This window comes from Cryptomeria japonica, chromosome 3 (assembly GCF_030272615.1).
Source record: "Cryptomeria japonica chromosome 3, Sugi_1.0, whole genome shotgun sequence".
Taxonomy (NCBI): domain Eukaryota; kingdom Viridiplantae; phylum Streptophyta; class Pinopsida; order Cupressales; family Cupressaceae; genus Cryptomeria; species Cryptomeria japonica.
In genome coordinates this window covers 877,880,809-877,895,734 of record NC_081407.1, presented here as the reverse complement: position 1 = coordinate 877,895,734, position 14,926 = coordinate 877,880,809, and positions in this window count along the sequence as shown.

Sequence of the window (14,926 nt, the reverse complement as noted above, 5' to 3'; positions counted from 1 at the left end):
AGGGCGCCACCGAAGTGGTTTTCACCGTTGGACGAAATTATTTCTCTTTACTTTTTTTGGATTTTGCAATTTTTTTGTTGTCACAAGGCGCCTGTTTGCCAGGTTTTCACCAAGTAACAATTTTTTTGTTTTTATAATTTTTTTTTTTGTATTTTTGAATTCTTTTTGATTTTTTTGTATTTTTGAATTTTTGATTTTTTTTGTATTTTTGAATTAGGATACTCAAAAGGAGCTTATGTGTAGAACCTGCGAAGGTGCATGTTGTTGATAGGATCCTCCAAAGATTCCCCTTCTGTAGTTGAGAGTTGATATGCCCCAGATCCATATACTGCTGTAATGATGTAAGGACCAAGCCAGTTGGGTTCAAATTTGCCCTTCTTTTCTCTATCTTGCTGATTCTTGGGGTTCTCTCTGAGGACTAAGTCACCTACCTCAAATGTGCGAGGCTTGACCTTGTGATTGTAACTGCGACTCATTCGTTGTTGGTAAGCCTTGAGATGATTAAAAGCAGTGTGTCGTCGTTCCTCCAGCAGTTCTAGTTCTTGTAAGCGAGAGACCCTGTAGTCTTCATCGTTGATTATGTTTCTCAAGGAGACCCGTAAAGAAGGTAACTCGACCTCAATAGGCAAGATGGCTTCAGCACCATAGACAAGTGAGTAAGGTGTAGCTCCTGTAGGTGTGCGGACACTGGTACGATAGGCCCAAAGTGCGGGATTGAGTTGGACATGCCAGTTACGGCCAGCGTCGTCGACTGTCTTTTTAAGTATTTTGAGAATTGTTTTGTTGGACGCCTCAGCTTGGCCATTACCTTGGGGGTAATATGGTGTGGAGAAACGATGAGAGATATGGAATCGCTCACAGAGTTCACGAACATCCTGGTTCTTGAAAGGACGCCCGTTGTCAGTGATAATGGAAGTAGGAATCCCGTATCGGCAAATGATGTAGTTCAGGATGAAAGTAGCGATTTGTTTCCCAGTAATTTGCGTGAGAGGCACGGCTTCAATCCACTTTGTGAAATACTCTGTGGCTGTGATAATGAATTTATGTCCGTTGGAAGAAGGAGGGTGAATCTTGCCTATGAGATCGAGTCCCCACTGACAAAAGGGCCAAGGAGATGCAAGTGGCTGTAGTTCTTGTGCTGGTGCGTGTATGAGGTCTCCATGAATTTGACACTGCTTACACTTCTTGACAAACTGATATGCATCTTTTTCTATGGTAGGCCAGTAGTATCCAGTCCTGATGAGTTTCTTGGCCAAGGTAGGACCACTAGTATGCGGACCACATATCCCTTCGTGCACTTCTCGTAACGCAATCTGAGCTTCGTCACTCTCTAAACATCTAAGGAGGGTGCCATCTAGACCTCGTCGGTATAGGATATCAGCTAGGATAACGTATCGGGAGGATTGGCGGATGAAAGTGCGGCGTTGGTTGTTCGATAAATCGGGAGGTAAGATGTTGTCGCGAAGGTATGTGAATATGGAACCATATAACTGGGATTCAGGACCAACAACGCATATCATTTCCGTGAGAGTGATCTCATATGACGGAATCAGTAAGTTGTCAACCAGGAACTCATAATAGGTCTCATTTTGTGGTAGGTCAATGAGTGAAGCAATTGTAGCCATGGCATCAGCAGCGCGATTCTGTTCTCTTGGTATCTGCTCAAACTCTATCTTTGCAAAGTGTTGTTTCAGATCATCTACCAGTTGTTTGTAAGGCATTAGCTTTTCATCTTTTGTTTGATAATCATCAGTTGCTTGACGGATGACAAGTTGAGAATCACCAAAAACACGAAGTTCCTGGATCTTCCACTGAACTGCAATTCTTAACCCCGTTGTTAATGCCTCGTATTCCGCTATATTGTTGGTGCAAGGAAATGATAAGCGGTATGACTTTGGTATAGAATCACCTTGGGGAGTTATAAAGAGTATACCCGCTCCTGCCCCGTGCTGTGTGTATGAGCCATCAAAGTATAGTTGCCATGGCTTTGCAGGTGATATTGTTAGAATGGACTCATCTGGAAATTCTGACTGTAGAGGAACATCATCTATCATGGGAGCATCTGCCAATTGATCTGCGATGGCTTGTCCTTTGATTGCTTTTCTGTCCACGTATTCAATGTCGAATTCACTCAAAATCATTACCCACTTGGCCAGTCGCCCAGTAACTGTAGCTTTGTTGAGAAGATATTTTAGTGGATCAATTCTGGCAATCAACTTAGTCTTGTGAGTAAGCATATAATGTCGTAATTTTTGTGAAGCGAAGACCACAGGGAGACATGCACGCTCAATTGGTGTGTAGTTGAGCTCATATCCCACCAATGTGCGACTGATATAGTAGACTGCTTTTTCCTTGCCGTCAGGTATTTGCTGTGCTAGTAGTGCCCCCAGTGCTGTTGGAGTAGCTGATATGTAAAGTAGCAATGGTTGATTCGGAATTGGTGGCATCAAAACAGGCGGGTTCAAAAGATAGTCTTTAAGTGCCTGAAAAGCCTGTTGACAGTTCTCGTCCCATTTGAACTTAATGTTTTTGTGTAGCAGGTGCTGGAAAGGATTACACTTATCTGCAAGTTGTGCTATGAATCTTCGTATGGACTGGAGTCTCCCTTGTAAAGACCGAAGTTGACTGATATTCTTGGGTGGCGGCATGTCCAAGATAGCCTTGACTTTTGCTGGATCCGCTTCTATTCCTCTTTTAGACACAATGAATCCTAGGAGCTTCCCGGAGGTTACTCCAAAGACACATTTCTTTGGGTTTAATCTTACCTTGTATTTTTCCAGCCTATCAAAAGCAACTGAAAGTATGTCCAAGTGTGTATTTCTGTCTATTGATTTAACCAAAAGGTCGTCGACATAATCTTCCACCTTTACATGCATGAGATCATGGAAGATAGTAGTCATGGCTCGTTGATATGTGGCACCTGCATTTTTCAGCCCAAAGGGCATGACATTCCAGCAGAAGGTTCCCCATGGACAAGTGAATGATGTTTTATGTTGATCTTTAGGTGCAATCCTGATCTGATTATATCCAGAGAATCCGTCCATTAAAGATAACATCTCATGGCCTGCTGTGAGATCAACAATTAAATCAATGTTTGGTAATGGGAAATCGTCCTTCGGACAAGCCTTGTTGATATCCCTGAAGTCTGTACATATTCGGATGCTGCGATCTGGTTTGCTAACAGGTACTAAGTTGGAAATCCATTCGGGATAATCAATTGGGCGTATGAATCCGACATCTAGTAATTTCTCCAGCTCTGCCTTGACTAGCAATGCCACCTGTGGATGCATTTTCCTCAATTTCTGTTTTACTGGTTTTGCCCCCGGTTTGACTGTTAAATGATGCATTACTAAGTCGGGGTCTAGTCCAGGCATATCAGCATAAGACCATGCGAAGTTGACTTGTCGTTCCTTAAAGAAGCTTATGAACCTTGCTTTCTCGGCCTCTGTCAATGATTGAGCCAAAAATATGTTGTGTGGAACCTCTGCTGTACCAATGTTTGTCTTTATAGTCTCCTCTACCAACATGGATGATTTTTCCTCGTATGATGCTGGGAGAATGTCAAGCCTTCCATCTTCGGGCGCCTCAGAGAGGTTTTCACCCTCAGATACGTCCTTTCTTTTTATTTTTTTAGAGTCAGAGAGCGCCACAGTGTGGTTTTCGCCGTAAGACCCTTGTTTTGTCTTTATTTTCACATTTTTGCGACTAGAAGGCCCGACACCCTCACCAAAGTATGCCATGTTATTTAGCTCTATGGCGTATCCTGCTTTATGGTCTCCAAGAGGAAGATCATCGCGAATGCCAAGATAATCAACAATAGCTTCGTCATTTTGAAATGTATCAATCTGTGGTGGTCCATCCTGATCCCAGTCAATGAGTTGGGGGTGAACGAGGGGAAGGTCTTTAATGTCTTTAGAGTCCGCAAGGCTAATAGTGAAGATGTGGTTATATTCAGGTATGTCAAGGTAGTCATCGAGGTCGTCAATGGCACTCTCCTCATCAGTTTCGATCATGAGTGAGTCCAAATTATCATCACTAGTAGCACCCTCAGGGACAGGTGTCCTCATCCTATGTGATCCTGACCTAGGGCCCTGAAACGAAGCTTGTGCGGGATCCTTATGGGTCGGTTCTTGACCAACTCTGAATTTCTTGTAAAACTCCTCCTCCTCTGTAGGTTTATCTGGCTCTCTAAATGTCTCATTAAGTTCATAATCGCTGGAGGATTTGTCTGAACCCCATTCCCACTCATTGGAGTCTGTGGAATAATTATCCTCTTGTTGAACTTCAGCCACTTTGACTCGCCATATCTGTTTTGTTCTCTTGTGTTGAATCTTGGGGTTTAGAAAACCAAGCCCCTTAGAGCGTTCCCTTCTTGTAGTTAGCTCAGGTTGTAGAGGCTCCATGACACCTTCTTTGCGTAGTCCGAGAGGACTTTTTCCATCATACCCGAATCTCTGCAGAATTTTGAAACCTTTACCATAGTTTTCACAGGGTATTATAATTTGATCATGTGTATCATCTTCAGCGTCCTTATATAGCATTTTATATAAACTTTCTTCCTCTAGTTCGCCCCATTTTTGAAAGACGGTAGGATCCCATTTGAGGAGCATGATGGAGATTTGCTTATTTGGATGTGGTCTCCCATATTCCTTGGGGGAGTTCATGACTTGTCGTAAGAACATTGTTTGATTCAGAGTGTATTCTCCCATGCCTTTGTCTTGAAACTTGGCTCTAAGTTCACCTTGTTTGGATGTCGAGGGCTTTAATGACTCAGGATCAATATATGCTGAAGAAGGAGTAGCCTCACGATTGCTGGGAATGATAATCTCAGTATGTGATCTCAAGTTATTGCAATATATGAATGGATTTGGATCACCATTGACCGTTACCTCGACTCCATTATGAGGAAATTTTATGCACTGATGGTATGTTGATGGGACCGCTCTCATTTCATGAATCCATGGACGTCCTAGCAATATGTTATACGTGAGGTCTAGATCCAGGACTTGACAAATCACGTCCTTTGTTACTGGCCCTATTTTGAGTGGTAAGATGACCGTGTCCTTGGACGAGCGCTCTTCATCATCATAAGCCTTAATAGTGATTTGGTTTGTAGCATTCACAGCTTTGTCAGAATATCCCAATTGTCTGATGGTGCTCAATGTACAAATATTAAGACCTGCTCCTCCATCTATCAGGACTCGTTTTATTCGGTGTTTATGTATGAAGGCTTCAATATGTAGAGGTGCATTGTGAGGCTGACTTATGGAGGCGTCATCGGCTTCTGTAAATGTGAGGGAGTGTGGAACGGATAGGTATCCCACCATGGCTTGAAACTGATCCACGTTTAGATCCGTAGGGACAGCAGTATCTCTCAAGGTTTTGTCAAGGACAGCTTTATGTGCAGGAGATATACGTAAGAGCTCAAGAATAGAGATGAGTGCGGGTGTTTTCCCTAATTGCTCTACAAGATCGTACTCAGGCTTAGTTGACGGAAGATTGGTATTCTTAGAAGAGGTTCCTGGCAATGTGATCTTACCTCGACGGGTTGTAACATGACATTCAGAGGTAGCTTCGGATGAAGATCCCACACCTTTTAGGACAATTTTAGGTCGCTGAGGAGGATTCTCAGGATTTTTATTTTTGATAGTAATGGTAGAAATATGATTGTCCATTGAGATGTGATTAATAGTGGAATCATAATTGTAAGATGTTCTGGTGTAATTGGCTTGATCATCTGTGACTTTGCCTTTTCCCTTGTCATGTTTTGGGAATGGTTCCTTAAACACCTCATGCTCTTGGTTAGATGAATGTCCCTCAATCTCAATATCTCCTCTGTCAATGAGATCTTGTACAATGTTTTTCAATCGATGGCAATTACTTGTCTTGTGACCCTTGCTCTTATGAAATTCACAATATTCATCATCATTCCACCAATTCGGTTTTACCTTTGGTTCATATGGAGGAAAATCTGGGACCGTGATCACTTTGTTTGCTATAAGCTTTTTGAATACTGATTCAAGTGGTTCTCCCAATGGAGTGTACTTCCTTCGTGGTTTAGCAGCCGTTTGATTGTTCACTTGATTGTTGGTAGAATTTGATCCAGAAAAGATGAACTTTGGTCTCACTGTGTTAGCATCAACAACACCATCATTAACTGTGTTCTTGTTCTTGTTCCAAAACTTTGGTTTGTCCTTTCCCTTAAAGTCCTCTTTGTTTTCTTTGAATAGTTTGATAACTCCTTGTTCAATCAAGACCTTTTCTGTTGCTAGGCCCTTTTCAATGACATCCTTGAATGTAGACAAACAAGCTTTTCTGAGATCATAACCAATAGCTTTGTTAACATTTTGTGTGAACATTTCCACCATTTGTTTTTGCGGGATTTCACAAGAGCATCTGCTAGCTAAGTTCCTCCATCTTTGCAGAAATGACGCAAAAGATTCTCCTTCTTTTTGTTTCGTATTGCACAAGGTAGTAACTGAGACATCTGTTTCAATGTTGTAAGAGAAATGTTGAATGAATGCCTCTGCCAAGTCGCCCCATGACTTAATACCAGGAGGTAATTGAGAAAACCATTCCATCGCTTGATCTCCTAAGCTCTGTGGGAACAACCTCATTAAGTATGTTTCTTCTGCCACTACCTCAATGCAAGCTATGAAGAATTGTCTTATGTGTGCCTTGGGATCTCCTCTCCCTCTATATTTGTCAAATTTCGGTGTTGCAAAGTGCGGAGGAAACGGAGGCATTGGAATGCTCTTATCAAAGGGATAAGGGCATATATCTCTCATAGTATATGTGGGTTTTGATGTGCCCATGTCTTCCACTTTCTTTTGTAGATCTCTAATTTGTTGCTCCAAATTATTTTTGGGAGGAGATGGATTTCTTGTAGCATATCCCATGTTTGAAACACCCATTTGAGGAGGAGCTTGTTGCATGTATGGAGGTCGATATTGTTGCGACATGTATGGAGCACTTGGCATAATTTCTTGTTGAGGAACCCCATATCTGTTTTGTGTATATAAACCATATTCAATGGGCCTTTCATTTTCCATTGTGTTGCCCCCAATTTTGGCATGAGGTCTCCTTGTGTCAAAATTTTGAGGAAGTCCTTGAGTATCCATTTGTCTTGGTTGACCCATATCTTGAGCATGTGTTTGAGCATAAGGCCTCCATGATGGTCTTTGAGTGTAAGTATCATGCATTTGAGCTTGTGTATGTGGGATTGCTGGTTTCTGAAGCAAAACTGATGGTGACTCCGGCATCATATTATTTGGTCCTCCACTATTTGGTTGAGTTTGTTGTGAAGGTCTACTTTCCATAAGTTGAGATAAGTCAAAATCATGTGGTATCTTAGCTCCACTTTGTGCCATCATGTTTAGAAAGTATTGACGATCTCTCCTCATTATCTCTTCAACCAATCTATTGAATTGAGGATCCATTATAGATTCTTGTATGTCTGCTGATAGTATTGAAGAATTGTCCACATTATCATTGTGTGTAGCGTTGTGTATAGCGTTTGCGCTTTCCATATTTGGATTGTGTCTATAAACATTCATGTCTGGTAATGTAGTGTGCTCAGGATTGTAGAAGACATCATTGTCATACTCATAAGAACTCATGTTTACGGGCCCTTGAGCTTCTTTAGCTTTTCTCCTAGATTTTTGAAGACGGGTTTCAACCATGAACTAGGTGTTAGACCAATATGTGAGAGACTTAGACGAAAATGACAAGAGTATGTAAGACCAAGAGTTGTATGGAGTGTAAATGAATCTGAAGTTTACTTGCAATGTCCAAAGTGTAAGACCAAATATGTATGTTGTAGAGTAGGTGTGACTTCCAAAGAGAGGATAGTTTCTCTTGATGAGGTAAGCTGACCTTGACTCTAAGTAAGACCAAATGAGACCCAAAGGTAAGAAACCTTGATGAGGGACCACTTAGCAAAGTGTTGTTGTATGTAGTGTGTTGACAAAGTATAGTGAGGACAAGCAAGTGACCTTTTGACTCAAGTTTAGACAAGTATGACTGTAAAATGAGGTATGAAGCAATGATGGACTGTGTAAGACCTTAGAACAGGCTGAATGCTAGATGAACCTGAAGAGACAATCTAGGAAGCTCAAGTGTGCCGAAACTGATTTCTTTGTTTGCTTGACTGTTAAACTTTTTTACATCCTGACACAGACGCCTCTGTATACTTCACAGACGCGGTTTTAAGACACAGACGCTATTCTGTTTGACACAAACGTGATTCTGAGATTTCCTGTTGATGTTTGCTAAGACTGACAGATTTTTGCAATTGTGGACACAGACGCGCCTGTATACTTCACAGACGCTATTTCCAGACACAGACGTGTCTCTGTTCGACACAGACGCTGATAAAAACACAGACGCTATTCTGTACTTCACAGACGCGTTTATCAGACACAGACGCGGTTTTAACAGACACAGACGCGTTTCTATAACCTTAGTGCAATCTTTCCTATCTGTGAATTTGTTTTGCTGTGACCAAATCTGATTTTTCGACTGTTTTTCGTGACAAGAGGACACAGTGTTGATGACCCAATGTTTGCAGACTGTTTAGACTCCAAAAAGTGTGTTGTTTGGTGTAAAAAGTTTTTGCATACACTTGAAGACACAAAAGACACAATGTTTTGCTGTTTTGTCTTGATTGTTTGAGTGTTTATCATAAGTCAAGCACAATTCTTATGGCTGGCCAGGACAATAATTGTTGATCCCACATGGGGTTTTACCCCCGAGGCTACGCTATTCAGAGCGGATACTTAGATGCTTGACCTCACTGGCTCCACCCTCGGCACTCACTTCTCGGGTCAGCCAAGCATCAGTCCCCATGAAAACTCCCCATGGCGAACTTTGTATCTCTACTAAGAACCGTATGTGTGTGGGCCGCTACCAGAGGTCCGACCTCCTGCCTCAACAACTAGAAGGATTTGGGCATCTAAAACAATGAGGTACTAGTAAGGGCATCCGCTCGTGTGGCCATACATGCGGCACTTTCAGCTCTGTAAATACAGAAGGCTCCCAGCCGGTAGGGGTTATGCCCTACAAATGATCAAATAAATTTGATCAAACGGGTTTATGGGGAGACATAGTGTCGGTATGAACTAATCAGCACACGTTATTCATAGTTTTCACCATGAATACATTTGATTATAGTGGTTTGGATGAGGTGGGTTTTCCTCGCTACCACTTGGGTCGTTCTCTTCTCACTAGTAGTCCTAATGACCACACGGGAAGACAGGCCCTCTAAAGAATAAACAAAAAGAGCCTATTGCTCAAGACACAAAAGACAATGGTTCAATTTTAGTGCACCAATTGAAGTGTTTGCTAAGCTATGAAGACAAGGCACACAAATAAAATTACAAAAACCCTAGCTAAGGCCCTGCAACAAAATTGTTAGTAGTTTGGGTTGTTTCAAATGATAACCCCTTCCTGCAAGCACACAAGTTAGGTAAATTTTAAGAAAACCCAAAAAGACTTTGTGAAAAGGGGCCTTCAACAAAAAACGTATTTGCCTCCAAAGCAAACTGCACAAACCAGGTTAGCTAGATCTGCAAAGGTTAGCCAAAAATAAGCCAGATCTGAAAACCCTAAGTACAAAATCCGAAAAGCCGAATCGAAAAACTTGAAAATTTTTTTTTTGCAAAACAGAATGCATAGACGCTGTTATACCAGACACAGACGCGTCTGTCCTACACAGACGCGGTTCTATGATTCGCAGACGTGATTTCAGAACACAGACGCCTTTTTATTCTGCAGACGCGATCAGAGGGTTCACAGACGCGATTCGGGATCACAGACGCGACTTTCGGAAACCTGCAAAAATAGAAAATGACAGAAACACAGACGCGATAAAAGATGTCACAGACGCCTCTGAAATACAAAAACGCGATCCGAACACTCGCAGACGCGAAAAAAACCTAAAATGTCGTCGAAATCGTCCGATCTGCAACTTCAAAAATGCAAAATCTGCAACAAAATGTTAAATGCAAAGGGACAAGGGTCCCACCGGGCGTGCCAAAATGTATATGGTGAAAATGGATAGCAATAAACAACAATATTGAAAGACTAAATGAATTCAACCACGAAACCCTAGCCTAACAATGAACAAAGATCCACCATAACATATGAAGATAACCTAAGACAATGCAAAATAACTCAAAAATCACAAAGATTATACCATTACATGTCCACTAGGGTTTTGATCTCCATTCTTCCTATCTCCATTGATCTTGTTTGATATGCTTGCTCTCAGATTTTTGTATGCACAAGAGCTCAACAAAGAACGGAATGTGGTTGCAAGTATGATCGTAGTGTAGCCAAGTACTCCAAAATTAGTCCTTAGTCATTAGGGTATGTCCTTAGTCATTAGGGTTTGGTAATGAAGAAAGCATCTCCTTAAATAGAAGACACAATAGAAATGGAGGGTTAAGATTGAGAGGTGTAAAAAGAGAGGTCGGCTAGGATTAGAGGGTAGGTATAAGAAATACCAAAATAATGAAAGAGGTAGGTAGTGTAGGAATTAAGAGATGAATGACATGTGTCATGTGTAGAAAAGGTTAATGAATTAATTAAATAAATAAAGATTTATTTAATTAATAGAAGAAGTAGGGCAATTAAATAAATAAAATATTTATTTAATTTAGGAAAGGGATAATTTAAATAAATAAATGTATTTATTTAAATGAGAAATAAGGCTAGAAGAGGATAAATGAATTAATTAAATAAATAAAGATTTATTTAATTAATAGAAGAATTAGGCTTAGATAATTAAATAAATAAAATATTTATTTAATTAGACATGACAATTTTGGGTGTCTACAATATTACTTCAAGGAAAAGTGTCCACATGATGTCTTTGACATTACCAAGTGTCTTCCATGTCATTGCTGGTACTGATGAACATTATATCCCACCGGTTAACCATATACCGGTGAATGTTGTTGGATCTCCAAAGTAGGTGTGTTAGTAGGTGTTGACATCAATGACAAAACCATACCAAAATACCAACAAGCTTCTCACTGAAAAATGCCACAGGTCTTCCCTCTTGACTCAATACACCCCCTACTACAATTCCACTTGCATCACACTCCAATGTGAATAGCTTATCAAAAGCAGGTAGGAGAAGGATAGGTTTTGTGGCTACTTCTTGCTTCAACAATTGAAATGCTTTGTCAGCTTGCTTAGTCCATTTAAACTTAGTTTTAAGGCCTCCTTTAATGGTGTCAAGGAATGGTGCACATATACCATTGAAGTTCCTCACAAACTATCTATATAATTGGGCTAAACCATGGAAACTCCTAACTTCAGTCCATGTTCTAGGTGCAGGCCAATTCAAGATTGCCTCCACTTTGCTTGGATCCATCTTCAAGGTTCCCTTAGACACCACAAATCCCAAGAAGACCAACTCTTTCTTCAAGAAGTCACACTTCTCTAGGTTGATGGATAACTTCTCCTCATGCAACCTCTCTAAGACTAACCTTAAATGCTCAAGGTGCTCTTCTTTGGTTCTGCTATAGATGAGAATGTCATCTAGGTACACCACCACAAATCTACCTGTGAAGTCTTTCAACACCTCATTCATCAACCTCATGAAGGTGTTTGGGGAATTGGTGAGTCCAAATGGCATCACAAGCCATTCATACAATCCCTCTATGGTCTTGAAAGCAGTCTTCCACTCATCACCCTCATTGATTCTAATTTGGTGATAACCACTTTTAAGGTCCAACTTCGTAAAATACATGGCACCTCCTAAACAGTCCATCAAATCCTCTATTGTAGGAATAGGAAGCCTATACCTAGTGGTGATCCTATTGATTTCCCTTGAATCAGTGCAAAGTCTCCACTTACCTCCCTTCTTTGATGCTAGCACTACCAGGACTGTACATGGGCTGATGCTCTTCTTCATTAGTCCTTGTTCCAATAACTCCTGCACTTGCCTTGCTACTTCCTTATTCTGATCAGGTGTGAGCTTATATGCAGCTTTGTTAGGTAGGGATTCTCCAAGAACAAAGTCTATTTGATGACTTATAGACCTTCCTAGTGGGAGTGTTGCAGGTGTTCCATCACTCACTATGTCTTTATACTCTTGCAACATTTATTTCACCTCCTTGGGTACTTCTTCCTGCAACTTGTCTTCCTCCTCTTTTGGTTTCACAAAGATGGCACACTTCACTATCTCCTCCTCATGTAACAAGTTTAAAAACTCTTTACCAGTAGCCAATAAGACACTAGATGTTCTTGAAGTTCCCTCTTCATTCTCTATCAAAGACTAAATCTTAAAGGTCTTGCTATCCTTCTTAAAGGAAATGAAAACTCTACCCAAGTCTATTCATTGACTAGCACACTCTGCTCATGGTTCAACCATGTCACCCTGTATAGGTTAGTGTGGGGTATCCTTGTAAGTTTCAACTTACTAACTACCTCTTCTGATAGGATATTATCAGTTGACCCTGAATCAACTATCACCTTGCAAACTTTACCAAGGATCTTGCATCTCACCCTAAACAATGCTCTCCTATGCTTAGGTTCATTCTTGACTGACTGTCTTATCAAGACCCTATTGAACATCAGATTTTCTCTAGTCTTTGATTCAATATGGTCCACCTCAGGTGTCTTGCTACTTGAAGAATATTCATGTGCATAAGCAACCATCTTTCCACTATTTGATGAGGTAGGTTTGTCAGAGCATCTATATGCTGGGTGTCCCAATTGACTACAATTGTAACACTTCATAGTTGCAAAGTAGGAGTTACCTTTGCCGATATCTCTACCCCTACTTGGACCACCTTGTGCACCTCTTTCTCTAGAATGGCCCCCTCTAAGATTGGTTTCACTGCCATGTTCAATCAACTTGGCTTCTCCTTGGTTCCTCTGCTCATTTGCCTTGCTTTGGTAACCACCCCGGTGGTTCATTTGTTCTCTACCTCTGCCTTTACCCCTGTTATTGGAGTCTCCTTTCCTTTTGTTCCTCTCTTCTACCTTGACAACAAGCTGATGATATTTTTGAATAGTAGTAGGCATCCATAGGCTTATCTCCTCTTGAATGTTCCACTTTAGGCCACTTAGATACCTAGCCACCTTAATAGATTCATCTTCTTGAACTTTAGATCTAAGACAAAGTTTTTGAAATTCTTTGGTGTAGGAGGTCACATCAAGGTCTTTTTGCTTCAAACCCTATCTCTTCTTATTAAGTTGAACTTCATAATCCTTTGGTAATTAGTTCTCTTTGATCTTGCTCACCATGGCCTTCCAATTGGCAATAGGTAGCTTCCCCATGCTAACTCTCTCTTCTTGTAGGTACTTCCACCATGTTAAAGTTGCTCCCCTTAATCTTGATTTTACAACTTTAACCTTTTGAGCCTCTGTCACTCCTTCACACTCAAAGTGGTTTTCCATGCCCTCAATCCATTCCATGACAGTGTCAATGTCCATCCTTCCACTAAAATGTGGCAACCCTTCAAAAGCTTTGGTGTTTAAAGCCTTGATAGATTTTACAAATGGTTCTTCATTAAACAAGGGATCTGGTTTAAGTATAATGTCATCTATGTCAATAGTTTTCTTGCCTTTGTCCTTGGTGTCTTCTCCCCAAGGTCCTTGTGTCCTCTGATCCACCACTTCCTACAGTTTGTCCCTTATCTCACTCATAGCTTCTTCGAGGACTCTATTCTTCTCCTTCTGTTCTTCTACCTCCCTAGCCAGCTCTACATTAGTGACCATTTTCCTCTCCCCTATTGATTCACCAATATATAGAGACATACACAGTCCAACAAATCTTTAACAAGCTCTGATACCAATCTGATGGGATGGGGTAAGGGATAAACTAGCCTAGTCTATGCTCTTGGGTGCTTCCCCTTGGATCACCTGGTGTTCTCTCCACACCCTAGGGTCTCTAGGAATTCCCTTGCTTGAGGAATCCCATGACCTTTCCCAATCCACCCACCAATGAGTTGCAATGCTGCTCCTAAGGTCTCACCTACTCATGAGACTCAAACCCCTTACCATGGCTAATAAGGGCTAGGCTTGTTCCACACCTTCCAAGGTCTTAGAAAGGATAGTTCAAGTCTTTTTCATGGTTTTTCCACCCATACATGTGCCCCCAAGAGGTTTCAAGCTTTCAACCCCTTACTGATTTCACAGTTTTGTGTTTTTGCCTACAAAATAGGGCTACAAGGATTTTGACCAATTAGGCCTCCTACCTGGCCCTTTAGGGCTCCCTCTCACAAATGATGCACAAACAACCCAAAATCCCAAAATATACTACCATTCATTTGGAAAGTGCTCAAGGATTTCCCTAGTTTTGGGCCTCCAAGTGGTCATACAGTGCCTAGGGCAAATTTTGGGGTTTTTAAGGGTTTTGTGAGGGTTTTTAAGGTCTTCCTAGGTCACAATGAATGTTTTGTGTTTATCCACCTTGTATGGATTGGTGGATGATCCTCCTTCACACCATTGGTACTTCACACACTCCTCTACACCTCCTCCAAAGGGTGCACTCTCCTCTGACCAACCTTTCTCTCCAAGACCTTTGCAACTTGACCCTTCCTAGCCGGGCACTATTCAATCTCACCTAAGATTGGGTCTTTTGATGGCCTCCCTAAATTTTCAAGGGCCTTTCTTGCATTTAACTATAGTACAAGGTCTGTACTCTCATTCCCCATGGTTTCATGGCGGTTCCACAATGGGGAATGGAGTTATGCATCCATTTACACAAACCAGTCCAAAACTGGACAGTGAGAAGGCAATTTACAAACTATTTACAAACACACTCAACCTGCAAATAAAAACCTAATCTAATTGCTCACAATGAAAGTATTTACACCATAGAATACATTCCACACATGCTTTCACGCAAATCAATACATTAGCTTGCTCGGTTGCTTCATTCAGACTGACCAGTAACCAACAAAATAGT